General features: G+C 37.8%; 1 non-coding gene across 1 annotated transcript; it reads right to left on the bottom strand.

The window, feature by feature from the left end:
* Positions 1 to 13,245: 13,245 nt before the first annotated feature.
* Positions 13,246 to 13,348, bottom strand: LOC127099264 (small nucleolar RNA R71). The gene has a single exon (XR_007793789.1). It is a non-coding gene; the product is annotated as a small nucleolar RNA R71 (small nucleolar RNA).
* Between the last annotated feature and the right edge of the window lie 1,135 nt (positions 13,349 to 14,483).

Raw genomic sequence — 14,483 nt, 5'->3', positions numbered from 1 at the left:
TTGAGCTAGTCAACTTAGGTTCCGAAGATGATGTGAATGAAGTCAAGATTGGGTCTCGACTGTGTCCAGAGGTTAAAAAGGGGTTGATTGATCTTCTCCGAGAATATTCAGATGTATTTGCTTGGTTCTATCAAGACATGCCTGGTTCGGATTCTGAGATTGTGGAGCATAGATTATCGTTGAAGCCAGAATGCCCGCCAGTCAAGTAGAAGTTGAGAAGAACACATCCTGATATGGAAGTAAACAAAGAAGAAGTGCAAAAGCAGATTCATATCGGTTTCCTTGTGACCGCTGAGTATCCGTAATGGGTGGCCAATATTGTGCATGTGTCAAAGAGAGATGGAAAAGTCCGCATGTGTGTTGATTATAGAGATTTAAATAAAGCCAGTCTAAAAGATGATTTCCCTCTGCCACACATTGATATGTTGGTAGACAATATCGCTAAATTCAAAGTCTTTTCGTATATGGATGGATTTTCCGGATATAATCAGATCAAGATGGAACCCGAAGATATGGAGAAGACCACATTCATTACACCTTGGGGAACATTATGTTATAGAGTGATGCCTTTCGGTTTAAAGAGTGCTGGTGCAACATACCAAAGAGCAATGACTACTCTTTTTCATGATATGATGCATAAAGAGATTGAAGTATATGTTGATGATATGATTGCTAAATCTATTGATGAAGAAGAACATGTTGAACATTTTTTGAAGTAATTCCAGCGTTTGAGGAAGTATAAACTCCGTTTGAATCCCAATAAGTGTGCTTTTGGTGTCCGTTCTGGTAAGTTGTTGGGCTTTATTGTTAGCGAGAAGGGTATTAAAGTTGATCCTGCCAAGGTCAAAGCAATACAAGAGATGCCTGCGCCCAAAACTGAGAAGCAAGTCAGAGGTTTTCTCGGCCGCTTGAATTATATCTCAAGACTCATTTCACAAATGACTGCCATATGTGCGCCTATATTCAAGCTTCTTCGGAAATATCAATCTTGTGATTGGACCGAAGATTGCCAGAAAGATTTTGACAGTATCACAGAATATCTGCTTGAACCACCGATTTGGTCTCCGCCTGTTGAAGGAAGACCATTGATCATGTATTTGACTATGCTTGAAGATAGTATGGGTTGTGTTCTAGGTCAGCAAGATGAAACTGGAAAGAAAGAATTTGCAATTTACTACCTCAGTAAGAAGTTCACCGACTGTGAGACTCTATATTCTATGCTAGAAAAGGCTTGTTGCAGATTGGCTTGGGCTGCTAAGCGTCTTCGTTAGTACATGTTGAATCATACCACTTGGTTGATATCCAAAATGGATCCAATCAAGTATATATTTGAGAAGCCTGCTTTAACGGGGAGGATTGCCCGTTGGCAGATGTTGTTATCAGAGTATGATATTGAATACCGATCTTAGAAAGCGATCAAAGGTAGTGTCTTGGCTGACCATTTGGCTCACCAACCAATTGAACATTACCAGTCAATGCAGTATGATTTTCCTGATGAAGAGATTTTGTACTTGAAAATGCAAGATTGTGATGAACCATTGCTTGAAGAAGGGCTAGAACCTAGTTCCTATTGGGGAATGGTATTTGATGGAGCTGTTAATCAGTATGGTAATCGCATTGGGGCAGTGATTATTACTCCTCAAGGCACGTATTTTCCGTTTACAGCTAGATTGACTTTCAAGTGTACAAACAATATGGCAGAATATGAAGCTTGCATTATGGGGCTCGAAGAGGCCATTGATCTCAGAATCAAGCATTTAGATGTATTTGGAGATTAAGCTTTGGTTTTGAATCAGATCAAAGGGGAATGGGAGACGAATCAACCCGGTTTGATACCATATAAAGGTTATGCGAAGAGGATTTCAACTTTCTTTACAGAGGTTGAGTTTCATCATATCCCTCGAGATGAAAACCGGATGGAAGATGCTCTTGCAGCGTTGGCATCAATGATTGTGGTAAAGTATTGGAATGAAGTGCCCAACTTGACTGTGATGCGTCTTGATAGGCCAACTCATGTGTTTTCTGTTGAAGAGATCAAAGACGAGAAGCCGTGGTATTTTGATATCAAGTGTTTCCTCCAAAGTCAGATTTACCCGCCTGGGGCATCTTTGAAAGATAAGAAGACTTTGAGGAGATTAGCCGACAAATTTTACCTGAATGGTGATGTTCTGTCCATGAAGGTTCCTTTGTTACTCATTCCAATGGACATGCAATGGCGAAGAAGATGTTGCGAGCAGGTTACTATTGGCTGACAATAGAATCTGACTGTTGCAAGTTTGTGAAGAAATGCCACAAGTATCAAATATATGAGGATAAGATTCATGTTCCTCCGACACTATTGAACGTCATTTCCTCTCCATGGCCCTTCTCCATGTGAGGAATTGATATGATGGGCATGATTGAGCCCAAAGCTTCGAACGAACATCGTTTCATTTTGGTGGCAACTGATTACTTCACAAAATGGGTTGAAGCGGCATCGTATACAAATGTAACCAAGCAAGTTGTTGTAAGGTTTATCAAGAATCAGATTATATGCCGTTATGGTGTGCCAAGCAAGATCATTACTGATAATGGGTCGAACTTGAATAATAATATGGTGGAAGCTCTTTGAAAGGACTTTAAGATGGCACATCATAATTCTTCTCCCTACAGACCTAAGATGAATGGGGCTATTGAAGCTGCAAACAAAAAAATCAAGAAGATTATTCAGAAAATGGTTGTAACGTATAAGGATTGGCATGAGATGCTCCCCTTTACTTTGCACGGGTATCGTACATCCATCTGTACTTCAACAGGGGCAACCCCTTTCTCACTTGTTTATGGAATGGAACCTATGCTCCAAGTAGAGGTTGAGATCCCTTCAATGCGTGTGCTCATGGAAGCCAAGTTGACTGAGGTTGAATGGTGTCAGACTAGGTTTGATCAGTTGAATTTAATTGAAGAGAAGAGGTTGACTGCCATGTGTCATGGTCAGTTATATCAGCAGAGAATGAAGAAAGATTTTGATAAGAAGGTCATACCTCGTGTTTTCAAAGAAGGTGGCCTTATGCTCAAGAAGATTCTATCTTTCAAACCAGATTCTAGGGGCAAATGGACTCCTAATTATGTAGTCCCATATGTTGTCAAGAGAGCCTTTTCGGGCGGTGCTTTGATTCTTACAACTATGGATAGTGAAGAGTTTACTCGTCATGTGAAGGCAGATGCAGTCAAGAAATACTTCACCAAAAAAAGAAAAGAACAACTCGCTAAGTTAAAAATCCGAAAGGGCGGCTTAGGCAAAAAATGAGTGTCTCGGTGGATTGAAAACCCGAAAGGGAGATCCAGGCAAAAGTTAGAGACATAAAAACAGAAAAGAATTATCCCGATAAATTGAGTACCCCATCTTGGGGCAATTTATGCAAAAATTAGGGATTATGGCAAGTAACTGCATCATGTTGATCTTCAGACTTTGTTGAGCACAACGGTTGACGATGATCCATCATCCCAAGTAGCGGCCAATAGCACAGTGGACATCAAGAGTTGGTGGAAGGATTAGTGGTCATTTGTATTCAATGTAACCCTTTTCCATGTAAATTACCATTTTCAACTTTGTAAATATCTATGGAGTCTTGTCACTTACAGACTACCATTCTATTAAATAAAGTTGAGCTTTTATCCAATGGTTTCTACTCTTATTTATTTCAGCCAAATAGTTTTACATTTTATTATGATCATTTTTGAAAATTAAAGTTTTAATTAAAACATGTTTTCTTAAACATATAAAAGCAGTAATTTTAAACAATCGATGTCTTTTAAAAGGAATATCAACAGTGGTTCGAAAGCAGTAAGCCCTAAGTGTGGAGCAGTATTGGTTCTCCCTAAGCAGTAGGCGCAAATTCTCTTACATCCCCGATAACATTGTTCAGCACTCGATGTTTGTTGATTTCTCTAGACGATTATTGTTTGCTATTCCCCAGCCAAGTTCCCAGCTGAGTGCGGATATTTTGTTACACCAATTTTCATGATTTTGGCAGAACTTTGGTTTCCCCACTAGTCACCATCAGATTCACTCCCAGACAGAGTTTTCTCCTGGTTTCTGAGCAGTTATTTGTGTTTATCCTCTGCATGGTTGTCCCCCATTTGATATGGTGTTGACCTAAAATTCCCCACAGACTCGATAAAAGTTTTTCTCAACAAATCTCCTCCTTCCCCAGCTAGGTTTGGGCCTTTGGAACGCTAATCTCTTTTCTCTCTAGCAGTTGTCTCCCTCTTTTGTGGATTGACCGAGAATTGTATCGATGATTCAAACTCTGCGACACCCTTATATCCTTTGCGATCGTTTTGTCAGCATAATCATCATATATACATATACATATACATATACATATACACTCATATAATTTCATGGCTGCATCATACATTTATTGACTCATTCTCGTGATTCTTATTCTCTGTTATGGCGATACTTTATCCCCATACGAGTTTGGTGTCTGTCCTCCCTCAAATATAGAGTGTCAGCCCCGTAAGCAGAAAGATTTTAACCTTTCTCCTTTCCCCACTAAGTTATTTCCTCGTGGATGATTAGTGTTTCAGTTTCCTCCCCAGTTGATTATCTGGATGAAACTACTCCCCTTGAGTTATACCCTCATTGGGTCGAATCTTGATTGACCGTTTCTTTCTAGATCCTACATAGATAGATGTTTTGGGTCCCCTAAGAGTTTATTACCCAGTAACTGGTAATATTACTCTTGGTTTGCAGTTTGTTGCTTCTTGCCCAATACCCGACAAAAGTACCCCTGTTTTCTCCCTAGTGAAGTCCCCAGCGGATTCATTTTATGTTTCCCCAGGAAGTATATCCTTGATATATTCATCCTAACCGGTGATATATATTTTCTTCCCTTGTTATGAGTTTATCCTTGATATGACCGTCCTAACCGATGATGGATACTCTCATCTTTGGTATTCTACCCAGTAAAAAGGTAGTTGTAATCCCTATTTTGCTTCCCTAGAGGGTTAATCCTTGATATGTTCATCCTAACCGATGAAGGGTTTTCTTCTCTTTTGCGGTCTTCTGCCCAGTAACCGGTAGTTGTAAATCCTGCTTTTCTCCCCTTTGTAGAGTTTATCCTTGATATGTTCATCCTAACCGATGGCAGATTTTCTCTTTGATGGTATTCTATCCAGTAACTGATAGATATAATTCCTATTTCTCTCCTCACAGAGTCTATCCTTGATATGTTCATCTTAACCGATGACGTATTTTCTCTTTGATGGTATTCTATCCAACATTCAATAAATGTAATTCCTACTTTTTGTTCAGTTGGTTTATCCTTGATATGTTCATCCTAACTGATGACAGATATCCTCCTTGACATCCCCAGACAAGTTTATGCTTGATATGTTCATCTTAACCAATGACGGATTTTCTTCCCTTTGAGTCTATCCTTGATATGTTCACCTTAACCGGTGACGGATATTCTCATCTTTGGTCTTCTGCCCAGTAACTGGTAGTTATAAATCCTATTTCTGCAGTTTTCCCCAGCAAGGCTATTCTTACCCAATAACTAGTAACAAATACACCCTCTTGGCGGTTCCCAGCGAGTCATCCTTGATATGTTCATCCTAACGGATGACGGATGTCCTCTCTGTCAGATCTTTGTTATCTCCTTACCCAGTAACTGGTAGTGGATAATAAATTTCTGCTCCTCCTTTGTTGAAGTCTATTTCTTCCCCAGTTAAGTTGAGTGCGCATTTCCTTAGTGAAATCGTTGTTCCTGCACGATTCAAGTGCATCAGTTTTATCCTGATCTACTCGTTTCCCCTGTAGATGTTTTTGTTTCCCTGGCTGAGTCTTTTCAGTTTTTATGGAATTCCTCTAGTCTCCCAGCAGTTTTCAAGTCATAACCTGGCCTATGCATAACCATTTCATTCCCCCTAGAGTCTCTGTTTCCCTAGTGAGCTTTCCTTACGGAATGCATTATGCTCCTGCAGACTTTTGGTCGCTATGATTTCTTTTCCTTTGGGGCAACATTTCCCTACAGAGAATTTTCTTTTACATCTATATCATATGCATCATGAGGTCTCTTAGGGACCAAAATTTGTTTCTATATGTTGTTATTTAAGCCCATTCTACTAAGTCGATATAGAGATTTTAACCTTCACCTCCTCAGTTAGAATGTCCTTAAATAGGGGCAGCTGTAAGACTCCAATTTTGACCCTAACATCCCTCATGCAATTTCATTATATGCACTAGCATTAGGATCACACATTGGCGTCCTCCTTACCCATCTTTCATTGGGTTTGTTTTGGGAGAGATCACCAAGAACCATGTGATTGTATCATACTTGTATATTATCATTTTACTAACCAAAATACCAAAAAGATGTCTTTGCATTTGTCTAACTATTTTGTAGGTAGGGCATGATGCCCATTGATCTATCAAGTTCATATCTAGGGTTTAAGACCCTCATGGCTAAGAACACAACCAAGGAATGATCCACAAAGTTTCTAGGAACCATATATGAGTCCCAATGATCTCTACATGTTATTTTAATCAAGATTTCTTCAAGAGTTTGGAGTTGGTTTGCCTTGGAAACCCTAGTTTGTCTAGGTATCTTAAGTAACTTCTTCAACAAGATTCCTCATCAATTGATAAAATTTCTCAAGGGACACTTCAAAATTCATCATATTATGAATATGTGATCTACCATGAGCCTAAAAAGTCAAGAGAATTGCAAGTTAGCAAGTTGGTTGATGGTGGTTGACTAGATGAATTCATCTGTTCAAAACTGGGTCTCATTAGACCCTATCTCCTACAATTTTCACCCTATGAAAATGATTCCAAGAGAAATGCTAGTCTAAATGACATTCCAAACAACTTTCATGTTAAGGTCTAGAGCTAGTTTTGCTTGGAAAATCATTTTCTATGATGAAACATTATAGGTCATTTTGCCTAACCCTAATTTGAAAGCCGACTTCCCAAGGCCATAACTTGCTCAATTTTTATGTGATGAAAGATTTAAAAGTTTCACAATCAAATTCAAGGTGTATACTTTGACTTTTATGTTTGGAGTGAAATCTAAATCAAGTTTTATGAGCATGTGATATGAGGATACATTATAGGTCATTTTGGACCAATACCATTGAACAAGTGATTTTCATCAACTTCAAAAATGCATAAATCTCTCATTCTAAATCCAAATGATGTCAAATTGGTGACCATTTTGAAGGTATTTGAAAGAGCTACAACCTTTATAAAGACATGTTTCTCATTTGGAGCTCAAATAAAAAATTAAGCAAGGTGGAATATTGAAGTATATGACTTGACACTTAGAAAAAATTTCAACATGTTGAAAATTCCAAACTTTCACCTCAAAATTCATCATGATCCAAGTTCCAAATGGAAACGTGTTCAACATAAGAGTTATCCCTCTTGATCTAAGCTTTCTAAATAGTCCTAATTCATTCATTTTGGAAGAGGTTTGCTAGGGTTGCGCATGGTGTTAATAGACCTGCATCAATTGGCAAAATTAAAACTTCAAATGACCATTTCACTTTGCCCATCCAATCAAGCTTCATTCAGACTCCAACACAGTTGAATTTAGACCTTAATGCATTACTTCGTGGGCCTGTACACGCCCATGCAAGCATGAACATGACGTTGCCAATTTTGGAAGAAATTTCAAGTGTGCAAATAACACTTCAATTTGCTATGAATAGAGACCATCTGAGGTCATTTGAGAGGATCCTTGCGCGCCAGCTTTGCCTCCACTCTTCAAACCCTCACAATTCAAAGGAAAACCTGATAATTTTCACTTGAAAATTGAGTTTGAATCTCATTGTTTGGAGATTCAAAAACTCCAGGATCCAAAGCTTTGTACCAATCCTAAACCACTTTTGTAAGCTATTGGAGCAAGATCAAACGTGAATTAACACAAGAGCGACCAAGTTTTCCACAACATTAAAGGTATTTTCCAGATTTTTTCTTCTCTTCGATTCTCACTCAGTTCTCATCAATTCTCTTGGATCTTTGGTTATCTGAAGTCCTACCAATGTAGGCAAGAAGATTGAGTTGCTTTGAGGTCAAATCGAAGCAACTCAGTTGACACACCTCAAAATTTAACTCCTCATATCTTTCTATACATTTGGAGTTAGTTAAAATTGAGGTTAGATTCGTGCTCTACGCCATTTTCTCTTTCAGATCATGTCCTTTTTTTTATTTTACTCATGGTGATGATTGAACCAGTCCGGCGAGGTTCGCCTGAGAAGGTGACCGACCTTTGGCTCCGGCAGTGAGGTGGCATGGTTCATAACCATTGATCCTTTTCAAATTGTTTTAATCACAAGCGTTGGTTCTGATTACCATTTGTGTGGCGCGCTGACTGAGTTCCATCATGGAACGCGCGTTTGTGTTCACTCGATCTGCCACCTCAATTATTGAGGGAGATCAAGTGGTCCACGTTTTTTTGTAATTTCTAATTTTCATTTTGTTCCTTTGATTTTCATTAATTCATATTAATTTTAATATTGATTCAAAAAATATGAGAGTTTCACCAATTTTTTTAAAATAAAATCCTCTTTCATATTCTGAATTAAAATTATTTTTTGGGTCATTATTAATATTTTTCATGATTTAATTAATTTTGTGATTATTTTTAATTGTTTAAAAATACTTTTAAGTTTCCAAAAATTATTTTTTCTCTAAGGTCCTTTGACCTGGTTTGATCTAATGATAAATCTCATGGCCATTTCTTTGGTGTTTTGATGAGGTTTTAGGAATTTGACCAACCATATTTAAATTAATGCATTATTTTTTGTATTTTTAAATTGAATAAATGCCAAATATTTGTGTTGTGCCATTTTGATTGTTTTTTGTAAGTTTGACTTGTGTTGTTGGGCCTTGGTCAAGGTTGATTTGACTTTGCTAGGTTAAGATCATTGGATTTAGGGGATTGATGGAATGTACATTCCATCTCCCAAAATGAATGAATGATCTTAATTTGGTAAAAGTCCTCCTTTGTCCAATTTGAGTTTGATCCACTTCCCCCTCCCTCTTCATCTCATTCCCCTTCTTTATGCATTCATGACATGGTCCTATGATATCTCTATATCCTAAGGCTAGTTGATTGCAAAATCAACATGTGTATGGATGAGATTAGGCCACCACTTTTGCATATTCTTTTTGCGTGTGCTATGTTTCATGAGCATAGTCCATTATACTATGTCTCTAATATGCATTAACACAAAAATTCTATTGCTCGACCTGAAATAGTTGTGACTTCTACATAAGTCCAATTACGATTGTGATATTTTGCTTGTGTATATTGTGATTGCTTGTGTGGTCTTTGACCATCAATGTACATAATAAGAACAAAAACCCTAAAAAAGATCTTGGGTGGACTGTTGGTTTGATCTGAGACTTTTGGACTTAAAATTTAGGTAACACTCCCTATGCAAAGGACTTGGCCAATGCCAACTTTCCTGTAACCAAGTGCTTATGATTTGAAACTTCATCTGATACATCATTGGAGATCCATTTTGAGTTCATCTGCAACAAGATCATTATGAAGATGTTATTTTGAACCTGTGACTTATGGCATCTTGAAACTTATCTACTACATGGGCAAATTTGGAGAAAGATCATGGAGTTGCTAAGCTTGGATGTGGCTATCTTTATTTGATTCCTTGCTCTTCAAGTTGATATTTTGTGCATTGTTTATTGCTTGATTCTAATGTCCAAGAGAATTTGGGTTTCTATATGACATTCTTGTCTATTGGATTGCAACCCATTGGTTAGATCTTTTCAACTCTCAACTTTTAAATTTATGCTTAGGATTAGTCTTTTCATCTCTTCCCTATTTCTTAAATTTCAGAATCCCCCCCTCCTTTTAAGAAAAAACTTCTTTGTTTGTCCTTGTTTTCTAAACTTAGACCATTTTGCAAGTTAGAAACTTTGGCCTTATGCCATTGCATTTTCAAACTCATTTTCTTAATCAAACTTGCAAATAGACTTAACCATACTTGACTTAAAATTTTCAAAAAGCCAAAAATAACTAACTCACTCAAACCATTTTAGGCCTTTGTGCCTTTCAAACTTAAATTTTATTAAAAGCAATGTACCCACTTTGAAATTGATACCACAAACTACGAGGTTTTGATCCCTCATTTTATGTTGGTACGCAGGCACAAGTCTGAAGGTCTTGTCAAACACAAAAATATAGTTAATGAATTCTTTTCTCATCCCCCTATTCTATTTATTTACAAACATCATTTTGTACAAAAATACATATGCACACAAAAAAGGGCTCCCTAGGAGTACCTAGGACACTTTGGGTGCTAACACCTTCCCCCTGTGTAACCAACCCCCTTACCTGTAATCTCTGGCATTTTATTAGTTTTGATTTGGAAACTTCTTATCTTTGGGTTTTGTTCGTACTTTTCCCTTTTCCCTTGGAAGCAATAAAAGCGCGGTGGCGACTCTTGTTATTTGATGTCTAGCTTATCCATAGATTGATGATCATGAATTTACCGCTACTGTATTTTCACCGTGCAATGAGAAATTTAGAGCTCTGTAGTTCGGGGAACTAATACAGAACAAGGAAAGAAAGATATTTGATTGGGTTGCTAAGAGGCAAAGCAAATCACTTGAAAATAGGAGTATGGCATTAACCAATAAGTGGTGTTTAGCCAAAGTGAATTTGTGAAGGCATGGTCTGAACCAAGAATGCTACCAGGATTTGAGATTCCATAAGGTAGAAAAATATGTTTGCTAGGGTCTACAACCCTATAGGATAGCATGAGAGAAAGCCACATTCTGTAACTGTATAGGCAAGTCAAAAGGGTCAGAGTCTGTAACATACAATGAAGTGCTTGGTTGCCAAAGTCTGTTAACTTTATAGCCATATAGGAATGGAGCTTTACCAAAGTTTGTAACTGTGTAGGCAAAAAGCAAGATTTCTAAAGTCGGAAATTCCATAGGAGAAAAGAGAGCCTGACAAAGTCTGAAACTCTGTAGGGAAAGGAAAAAGAATGCCAAAGTCTGTCACTTTATGGGTAATGAAAGGAGGATGACAATCTCTATAATTGTAGGCAAAGTATAAAGAAATAAGAAAAGGATGCTAAAGCTTGTAATTATAGGCAGTGGATGAAGCAATGAAGAGAGGATATGGGTGTGTGACCCTGAGGTAATCATTCCAAAAGATGTATGGACACCAAGGAGGGGAATATATGATAACACAAAAATGTATCGTATATTTTGACCCAATTCACATGTTATTTAGTGTCGTTTTATCATGTTTTATTAGCTTTATGTCGTGTTTGATTTGCATTTCAAGCATTTGTCGATTATGGAGTGTCCACGTGTAGAAACCGGAAAAAGAGCAAGAAAAGGGAGCAAAATACAGGAAAAGCAAGTTTCTGGTGCATGGCGTTCGCCATCACCTTATGGCATTATCCATGCACCCAACCACGTCATCATCCAACTTAAGCTCATTGTGTTCACCATGAGCCTAATGGCGGTCACCATACATGCGCAGTAACAAAATATGGAAAAAACCAACTTGACTCATTCTTTCCCACCCTCCTACATTTTCTCAGCAAAATTATACACATTTGAAAAGGGTTTTGCAGCATTGGGACTCTATATAAGGCATCGTTTTCAGAATTTCTTGACATCCAAGTATTGCATGGAAGCTCTGTTGTTTTTAGTTTTAGGCAAATATTACATTCAAAGTGATAACCGCTCACATCGAGAGGTTATCGCAACTTTAGTTTAATTTTCTGTACTCTTGGATCACAAGCCTGCCAACTTAATTGAAGTCGTTTATTTCTATTCATGTTATTTGAAGTTTCTCGCAATTTAATTCAAGTTTTCAGGTTTTTACGTTATTGCTTTATATTTCCGTTTATCGCACTTTAATTCGATTACCATTATGTCTTTAATTTCAATTACCATATTTAGTTTGTTTGAGTTTAATTCCATGTCTAGCTAAACGTCTTTGAGTCTGGTATGTGAGGATCGTTGTTCCGACGAGACCCAGTAATGAATTTGGCGTAAAATTTTCCTAAACTATTTTTTCTGGCTTTAGTTTTCAAGTCTAATTCAAACGTTTTTGCACGAGAGTGAAAAAAAAATTAAGGTTCGAGTCAATAGAGCGAGAGTGTGAGAGCTGAACCGGATAGTGGAAATTGGGCATTGATCCTAAATACAGAGCGAGCGCTTTAGGCATCAATTAGGACTTATTTAGTTTTCAAAAAATGCTTCTTAGTTGAAATGGGCGAGCGAGAAAAAAATATCATGGTTAAGGGGTGTAACTTTGATCAATAGCGCGATAGTGTGAGGTAGAGTTTTTAAATTGGTTTTTCCTACTAAAAGCAGTTTAACATAAAACAAACGCCAATGAATTACATAGTCCCTGAGGTGCACATAATCCATATTCCGGCCTCCCTTTCTTGATAATTTTCCTAAATCCTATTCCAAATCTAGTTTTTAATTACGTCCAAATTAAGTAATCAATAGCCTTAGCTTTACATTGCATCAATTGATAACACTAGATTGATTATTAGTCCTTTTGGGTTCGATATCTTTTAAAACTACGCGATAGACTGTATACTTGCAGTTAGATAATCCGATAGACTCATAAAGTCACGATCAAGTTTTTGGTGTTGTTATCGGGGACTAATTTAGTCAATAGTGTGACTCTGTCGTTACACCATATAGACTAAGGCAACCATTTATTCATCAGTTGTATGCCAAACACTCGCTCACCAAGCGAAGAGTTGGAACAACCGATTGACTAAGTAGAGAATTATATAATACTAACACGCCGAATCAAAGAGTTTCGTTTGAAATACACCATCCCTGACATAAATATTCCAGAACCAATCATGGCCAAAAATCCAAATTGTCCTCTTCGAGATTATGCCGCTCCATCGCAAGAAGAGCCACACAACAACATTGTTTCACCTTCCATCGACCAAAATGATTTCAAGTTGAAACTCTCACTGTTACAAGCCATACAACAAAACCAATTTTCTGGTAGCCCCACTGACGGCCCAAACCTTCATTTATCAGTGTTTGTACAATATGTAGACACAATGAAAGAAAATGATGTTAATCCTGAAGCCATAAGACTACACATGTTTCCTTTTTATTTAAGAGTTAGAGTGAGAGATTGGCTTCAGTCTCTACCATCCAACTCTATCACTATGTGGGACGAGTTGAAAAAAGTCTTCTTAGCACGATATTTCCCACCTAGCAAAATTATTATGCTAAGAGCCCAAATCAACAGATTTAGGCAGAAAGACAATGATTTTTTTAAGCGTGGGAGAGATACAAGGATATGATAAGACTTTGACCCCATCATAGACTTGAGCAGTGGCTAATTATCCATACTTTCTACAATGGTCTCCTATACAACACTAAGCTAAATTTAGACGTTGCCGCTGGCAGTGCTCTAATGGATAAACCTTACGAAGAAGCCTATCAACTCATTGAAAACATGGCACAAAATCACTTCCAATGGGGAGGTGAGCGAACACCTACAGAGAAACCACCACTTAAGAGAGGAATGTATGAAGTTAATGGCATAGACTATGTGAACGCTAAAGTGGATTCACTTGCCCAAAAGACTGGAAGTTTGACCGTAACTCCGGCAGCTACCGTAGCTGCTGTGACACCTAACTACGAAATATGTGGAACACCTGGGAACAACACCGTTGAATGTCATTTATTGGCTGGTAGTCCAACCTACCAAGTAACTATGCCCAAGGGAACCCATACTTAAACACCTATAATCCTGGATGGAGAAACCAGCACCTCCAGTTCCTCCGGGTTATCCAAAAGGAGCCTTTGCTGCTCCCCAAGCACCTAGAAAGTCAAATGTCGAACTACTGTTGGAGAACTTTATCGCAGCCCAAACCCAATAGAATAAAGAATTTGCTAACCAACATGTTCACACGAATGAGCTGATTGAAACAAATATCAAACAAGCTTGATGATATGGCTACCCATAACAAAATGTTAGAAACTCAAATTTCTCAGGTGGCCTACAACAAGCAGCAACAGCAGCCCCAGCTGGAGTATTTCTTGGCCAACCCCAACCTAACCCGAAAGGTCATGCTAATGCTATGACACTACAAAGTGGGACAGAATTTGAAGGGCCAATAGATCTGAGACTTTAAAATCCAGCCATGTATCATGATTCTGGAAAAGAAGCGAAAAAAGTAGAAAATGATGATCAACAAGATGAATCAACTGAAAATAGGAAGAGAGACAAAAACAAAGAGGTCTTAGATGAAGAAAGACCACATGTGCCTCCACCACCATATAAACCACCATATCCCTTATCCTTAACGACTTGCTAAGTCTAAAAACGGAGGGCAATTTAAGAAATTTTTAGATCTTCTGAAACAATTTAATATCACAATCCCTTTCACAGAAGCCATCACACAAATTCCTTTGTATGCTAAATTCCTTAAAGAAATTATTTCCAACAATAAAAAGC

The sequence above is a fragment of the Lathyrus oleraceus genome, chromosome 6, assembly GCF_024323335.1.
Source record: "Lathyrus oleraceus cultivar Zhongwan6 chromosome 6, CAAS_Psat_ZW6_1.0, whole genome shotgun sequence".
Classification (NCBI taxonomy): domain Eukaryota; kingdom Viridiplantae; phylum Streptophyta; class Magnoliopsida; order Fabales; family Fabaceae; genus Lathyrus; species Lathyrus oleraceus.
Note: the sequence above shows the minus strand (reverse complement) of the source record. Positions and strands in the feature narration are given on the sequence as shown.